At 39.4% G+C, this 8,076-nt stretch overlaps 1 pseudogene; it reads left to right on the top strand.

The window, feature by feature from the left end:
• Positions 1-2,407: 2,407 nt before the first annotated feature.
• LOC150099951 (U4 spliceosomal RNA) lies at positions 2,408-2,526 on the top strand (annotated as a pseudogene).
• The last annotated feature ends 5,550 nt before the right edge of the window (positions 2,527-8,076 follow it).

Genomic DNA, 8,076 nt, shown 5'->3' with positions numbered 1-8,076 from the left:
TGTATATGCACTAGGAGAAATTCAAATCACTTATCTGGTAGCCCTAACATTCATATTATCACGTGTCTGTAATCATTTAACCAGACATTCATTTACAGTTCACGATGTCAAAAAAGCCTGTAACCAAACTGTTCATGGATTTCTCTTATTAGTAGGTGTCATGTCGTTGAGTTGGAAGCAAGAGACATTATTAATCTCTGTATGAAGCAATAATCTCTATTCCCTGCATATAATCCATTTGTCCGTATATTAGAAGTAGTTCCCAATACCGAACTAGTTGAGTTAGATGGTAAAGAGGCATAAATTTATTAGGAGCACGTTCTGCCTGTGCCAAGCCCATTGTTACAAAACAATACATGTGTCTTTCAGTCAGTGACCACTTCCGTTTTGCACATGACAGAATAGAACTATTTGTCATCGGCCAAACTCGCACCATAATTGCCATTATTAATCTTTCTCTTTGTGAGACTGTGGATACCAACTGTGCAAGTATGTTAAGGTAGGGGCGAGGGAGGATGTAGGCAGGAAACAGATGACGACCGTGCGAAATTGTCGAAGGTAAAGCCCTGTGAACTATGTCCTCTTGGACTTGTTCATTACTATGCAAGAAGCGTATTTACTGTTGTAAAAGCCAAACAAACTGAACAGCTCTACACGCTAGTGGGTGGGAGATGTGAATATAGATGAGTGTGGCTTGTAGGCGATACTGCTAGACACGATCTAGTGTGATATCCAACCGCTACTCGTGATGAGAAATTAAAAACGTGGCTAATGTTAATCCCCAAGTGATTCGCAGGCCAGAAGCATCTCTTATGAAAAGCATTGTTTGTATGGAAATGATTCCAAAGATAGAAGTTGTTTGTGGCGATTATAATCCACTGTACAATGGGTAAGGTAGTATTTTGTCGTTTCAACCAGTGTACGAGGCTTGACAAACAAAAAGGAAAAGATCCAGATGAAGATGCTTGTCCGTGTCTCACGAAAAAAAAAAAAAAAATATATATATATATATATATATATATATATATATATATATATGTTAAACATACCAAGAAATTTCATACTTAGTTTTAATCCTTTTCCCAAGTAAGCAAAATTTTGCGCGTGAAATCTATTCGCGTCTGAGCTACTTGTATATAGAGGCTAATAACGTCATAGCATTTGCCTTAGCATGTATCCCATAATGCAATGCATAATGGGAATGGCCACTACCCAGACCGGTTTCTCTGTATTAGCGGGGTTACCTCTCCCAAAACTCGTGAACCCCCAGATCACCCAACAATGAGTGATCCGAAGGATCGTTTAACTCAGCGTTGTTCCACTCAGCAACAGGCTCACCCCGTCACTGAGAAGAACTCTCAGCCTTGGCTCTACCCAGTGGAAGGCCCACCCCACCACTGAGCAGAGCTGCTCATATCTCATCTGAGGGGTAACAGCAAACAGCCGAGCCTCAGTTAAAACTTCATTGGCTACAGAATTGCCATCCATTACCCTGGGCAGAAACTCTGCTTCCCCAGAATCAAGTCACCAACTGGTTTCGACCTTTATTGGGGCCTCTTCAGTGGGAGCCAGACCCGCGAGAGATACTAAGGTTGAAGTAATGCCTTATACCTTATAAGGACTAGCTTAAAGGGGCGAAGCAAGAATGCTTTTCATCTACCCCGTTATCTGTAGAGGACTGTGTAGGGATAACGTTATTGAGCTATTAAAGCTCTGATCATGACAGGAGGATAACAGCAATAGCCGAGCCTCAGTTAGAACTTCATTGGCTACACCATTGCCATCCATTACCCTCCAAGGGTATTAATCACCGCATCTCACGGTCGATTCCTAGATTCCTTATAAGGACTGGCTTAAAGGGACGAAGCAAGAATGCTTTTCATCTTTCCCGTTATCTGTAGAGGACAGTGTGGGATAAGGTGTTATTGAGCTATTAAAGCTCTAATCATGGCAGGAGGGTAACAGCAATAGCCGTGCCTCAGTTAGAACTTCATTGGCTACAGCATTGCCATCCATTACCCTCCAAGGGTATTAATCACCGCATTTCACGGTCGATTCCTCTTGAAGTAATGCATAAGTCATATATATCTCATATATCTCTTATATACAAGTAGACAAAATGTGCTTGACCTTCTTAATAAAAATCTCTGGATAAGAGAAAGATGTAGAAAGGTTTTTTTACCTTGCATGTAATATACGTTAAAGATATCAAGAAATATTATACCCAAGGTAAAAAACTTTCTGCATCTTTCTCTCATCCAGAAATGTTTATTAAGAATGTCAAGCACCTTTTGTCTAGTCGTATATAAGATATATATGACTTCTGCATTACTTCAACCTTGGTATCTCTCCCGGGTCTGGCTCCCACTGAAGAGACCTCAATAAAGGTGGAAACTGGTGATTGTGTGATGTTTTGCATTATGCTGTAGCCAATGAAGTTTAACTGAGGCTCGGCTATTGCTAATTATGAGTACGCTCTCTTAAGGTTTTTGCCTTAAGGGAGCAATTTGAGTCTCCGGGATAGGTGTTCTCCGGCACGGCCCGCTGAGGGGCTTTGTCGGTGAATGCTTTTCTTCGGAATTTGAGCGGTTCTGCTAGGCGATGGTAGGTGGAAGGCCATCACTGAGTGGAGCCACCGCTGAGATGGACGGTCTTTCGCCCACGATTGAGTGGCCTAGGGATCGTCCGAATTTTTTTGAGATGCCTTTACCTTTAAATAAGGTGGAAACTGGTGTGGGTAGTGGCCATTCCCATTATGCATTGCATTATACATGCCCGAAAGGGGTTGAGCTTTGCATTATGGGTATGGGATGCATACTAAGGCAAGTGAGATGACGTCATTAGCCTCTATATAAAGTAGCTCAGACGTGAATATATTTCACGCGCAAAACTTTGTTTTGCTTACTTAGAAAAAGAATTAAAGCCAAATATATAAAATTTCTTGGCATCTTTAACATATATTAACCACAAAGTAAAAAACATTCTACATATATATACAATGCTTGAAATCGTGGGGTGCTCCAACTTTCGAAATATACCAGGTGGCCATAAAATAACTTTCCCTCTTTGGAGGCATCTGTAGCTAAAACCAATAAAAGGAATGAGACCAAATTTTATGTTGAGACTTTCGAAGGCACAGGGAGATGAATTCCTCATAAAAAAAAGATTTAGTACCAAAAGTCGCCGACAGGGGAAATTTTGGCGCTGGCAGAGCCGAAAGCAGTCAAATATTTGCAGTAAACACAGGTAAAAAGGATTATGCAAATTGTACTGTGCGTACGTGACAGCAGCGCCACCAATTCCACTTAAACAGGGGTTGGGAATGTTCAGGCAGTTATTCGAATGACTGACGAATTGTGCTCAGTATGCGTCCTATCTTGCCTCAGCATGCTTTACTTGTTAAGTTGTTTTATCTTAAACAGTGCAATGTCGAAGCGGCCCTTCGGGAATTTAGAAGGCTTCATAACCTGCGTACGGGTCCTATGTCAGCTGTAGCACTGAGAACTATGATTAAGAAGTTTGAAGAAACTGGATCACTAGGAGTTAGACCTGGCAGAGGATTGAAAGCAGTGCAAGAAGAGACAGTAACAGACGTTGCTATTGCGGTGTTCGACGGAAATCCGTTATGTATGTTGGTGGCGTTCCCAACTTGCATGTCTTGAAAGAGAACATAAAACGGACTGTTATGAACATCTAATCTGACTCCTTACGCTCAGCTGTAGAGAATGTCGCACACTGGATGCAATTTGTTCTACACAAGAAAGGTCAGCACATTGAAAATCGTGTATGTGGTCCAGGGGACCTTGATTCTGATGAATAAAACATTATTTTCTGTAAGTTCAATCACTACATTAATTTCTGTGTCTCTCGCAAGTTGTTGTTTTAGTTTAATTATAATTATTATTATTATCATTGTAACGCGCCACATATCCAGCTGGAATGAGTGACGCGGCTGTTGTTTACACGGTCGAAAAATGTTATTATTCATCGGCTCCACCAGTGCCAAAAATTCCCCTATCAGCGACTTTTGGTACTTTTTTTTTTTTTTTTTTTTTGCACGGAAATCATATCTCCATGCATTCAAAAGTCTTAATATAAAATTTGGTCTCATTCCGCTTATTGGTTTTAGCTACAGATGCCTCCAAAGAGGGAAAGTTAATTTATGGCCACCCTGTACATTCACACTGCAAGTACAGTGTATACCTGTTTGGATAAAATATCAAAATTATGGTAAAAAAATAAAATAAACATGAAAAAATATTGTTTATTATTGATAAAATTATAAGTTTAGTATAATTCAAAATTACTTAAAAATAAAATCCATTATCATAACCCCAATAATGTTCTGAAATAAAAACTATAACAAATGTTATGTCTTTAATTGTAATGTCCAAATATTTAAAGAGACGGAGTAAACACGATAAGTACTACGAACACTCTACTACTGGCACAAACTGCATATAAACAACAGTGGAACTGCGCGACTGACAGTGCCGCATTACGCTAATTGCTCGCATTTCACTATGACGTGCATATGCTTGCGTGCGTAGCAATATGACACTGTGGTAAACCAGTGCTGCTTGCGTCCTAAGTGCTACAAGATGGATTTTTTTTTATATACAAAATAAGAGAATTGTATAGGATTATTGATGATAAAATTAAATATTTCTAGCAAATATAAATAAAATAATAAATAGATATCGAGAAAAATTGGGGGTACTGCAGTTCCGCAGTGCCTATGCACGAGCCATCCCTGTATATTATATATATATATATATATATATATATATATACAGGGTGTTCGGGATAAATTTGACAGTTTCGTAAGGAAAAAGAAAATCTTCTTTGTATCTATTAAATTTAATGAATTGACAAAAAAACATTACAGGCAGAGTTAATTACAATGCTATCAACAAGATTTACTCAAAATAACCACCATTAGCATCGATCATAGCTTCAATTCTGCTTCGGAACCTCGAACAAGCTGATGCTACAGTCTCCCTGGGAAGGGCCGCAAAAACTGTTTTAATTTTATCCATTAACTGGGCTTTTGTATTACTGGAAGTGCGATTGGTGTCTTTTTGAACTGCGCCCCATACAAAATAATCCATGGGGTTAAGGTCTGGGGAGTTTGGAGGCCAAACATTTGGACTGGTGAAGTCGTAGAAATTTTCAGACAACCATTTTTGACTTTTCCCAGAGGTGTGGCAAGGGGCCGAATCCTGCTGCCATACATACGGCCTACCATTGGCTACCCTTGTTATCCAGGGCTTGACTACAGTTAGCAACTCCACGAACAAAGCCCGAATTCCAATGCCAGGGTTCTTCAACACCTGTACCTGCAGATTTGCGAGGAATTCTGCTGTACGAACGCAATCAGATCGTCTGCTAGGGATCTTTCTTCTTGCTACAGCCTCGTAGTCACCATTGCAAGTCTCTAGTTCATGCCTGATTGTTTTTACTGTATTCAGGGAGCATTGGGCAGCAGTCGTAATATCCTTATTTTGATGGCGGGCACGAATCATCATGATACAAGTTATTCTCTTCCATGATTCAGGTGGGTTCCAGCTATCCATCCTTTCTGACATCTTGTATATGAATGAAGAAGGGTCCAAACTTTTAAATGAAGAGAAGTGTGTGTTAATACATGTAACTTACGGAAAAATATAATTAATTATAAATATGTCAAATTTATCCCGAACACCCTGTATATATATATAAAGTTCATCGTAACTGAACTCTCGGCATAAACAATTACTAAAATATATAACCGAAAGGTTTTAATTTGGCCTAACAAGTTATTATGGATCAATCCATATTTATAGCCCTACCAAGAGTTCACTTATAATCATCATAGGATTATTATGGTATTTTTTTTTTTTTTTTTGCTATTTTTAGGTTTCTGCCTGCTCTCTGATGAGAACCAACAATTCGTAACAGCTGACACTAATAAAATATAAACATACGGTTTCCTGGGCAGAGCTCGTGTCTTTTAAGTAGTGCATACCAAGGCAACTCCTCTACCGATGGTTACTGTCTCCTAAGCTATCTAGTAAATTTCGAAACCTTTAAAGTTTACATATTTGGCTATAAAATATGGACGGATCCATAATATCCTCCATTCTCATATATTAAAATCAAGGATTAATGATATCGTTGAAAATTAAAGAGAATGATGCACTCCTTAATTTTCGGTCAGATCCCAAGTTTCATTAAGATTTTTATCTTTATAACCTTTCTATTGATCGATCAGATTACTTTTTCTTAAAGTTAGAATCCTCGTTTAAAATAAAAAAGAAGAATCGGTTGACTTTAATATTCTCCAGTCACTTATTACTTCTTTATAAGGGAGTACTTATCGTATAATACCAAGCTTAGCAAGCTCTTTCGCCTGTCTTGTAAATACGAATTTTAATTGGCTTTCATTTGTTGTTTCTCCCCATAAACCAATAACTTGTAGCCAGCTGCCAACTATTAGAAAACAGACCTTTATCGTTCTCGTAACACTAATGGTCCGTCATTAGAGTCTGGGTGGGAAAGAGAGGCTGGGGGAGTTGAGGGCTTAGCGTCGACTTGAAGATACAGACTCTACCTGCTTCTCACACTTGCTAGGTGGCCCACAATTACCAGAAATTGACGAATAATTGGTGTTGATTAATGTCCACCCCGTGAACTTTCAACTCCTTGCATCTTCTAGCTGAGAAATACGTTTGCCAGTGCTACTACAGAACGCGTGTGATTGATAATATATTGCACGACCGTGTAATTAATCGAGAACAACTTGAACGCTTGTGCAAATGATTCCTCTGGCACTCGCATTAAACTACAGCTCATTGAAATTGACGCCTTCCAAACGCAATAGAGAGAGAGAGAGAGAGAGAGAGAGAGAGAGAGAGAGAGAGAGAGAGAGAGAGAGAGAGTTTATCGTGTGCCAAAGTGTCATCGGGTATATGGATTACAATGGCTTAAGCTTTTCGGTAATCTCGAGATAAAAATCAACTACATGAGTATCTACATCGGTGCCAGAACTATAAATGAACTGGATTACAGAGAAAGTTTTACGTATAGTAGTGGGCAGAATAATGGAAGTATTTGATATCCCGATGGTCTCATTTCAGTAATATCAATGGTCATTATCACGGGTGTTTAAAAACATTAGAATATGCTAGATTGAAGTTTTCAAACCCAAGAGCAAGTTAGAAAATACAACTCATGGATGAATCTCTAACAAACAGACGCGAAAATTTTCATCTCTTTTTGCCGACCTCGTTGGCCGAGTAGTCAGCGTATCCATCTTCCAACCAAAAGGCTGCAGGCTTGAATCTCGCCGTGTGCATGGATGTTTGTGATTCTCTGTGAAATTACTAGTGCATTGGTCTAGTTGCGGTTAGCTGTAGTTGGTGGATTGAACGCCTGGAGACAGTTGTAGAGTAGGTGCCCTTCCTCAATGAGTCTTTGGACTCCCTGGAATACAGTACATAGGATGAAATCGATTTATTATTATTAAGAGAAGCCTCCAGGGAGTCAGAGACTCATCGAGGAAGGCCACATACTACACACACACACACACACCAGCCATGATACTTATTCTTGAATTCATTCACACTGCTTGCACCCACAACATCCAATGGCAATCCATTCCAATCACGCACAACCCTCTGAGAGAAAAATCTAGCACTCACTCCGGCCTTCATTCTCAGCTTCCAAGGATGTCCTCTCGTCTTTTCTCCACCCTCCATAAATTGACAAATTCCATCAAATGAAATCCTGTATGACCCTTTCAGAAGTTTCTAAGTCATATCACCCCTCTTTCTCCTGTTGGCTTTTTTGCCAACAGGAGAAAGATTGTCTGCAGCCTACAAATTCTCAATCTGTCTTCATAATCAGTATTCCACAATCCTGATATCATTTTTACCACTCTCCTTTGTATACTCTTTCTAATATATCAGAATCACAACGGAAACCGGAAGACCAGACATGCGCACAATAGTCCAAGGGAGGTGTTATCAAGGCCTTGTAAAGAGGCCTTATTTATCCTTAAAGGATAAATATCCTTATTTCTACGTGTGAACAAGA

The sequence above is a fragment of the Typopeltis vanoorti genome, chromosome 13 (assembly GCF_054136105.1).
Source record: "Typopeltis vanoorti isolate ZY-2024b chromosome 13, IOZ_Tvanoo_1.0, whole genome shotgun sequence".
Taxonomy (NCBI): Eukaryota; Metazoa; Arthropoda; class Arachnida; order Uropygi; family Thelyphonidae; genus Typopeltis; species Typopeltis vanoorti.
Note: the sequence above shows the minus strand (reverse complement) of the source record. Positions and strands in the feature narration are given on the sequence as shown.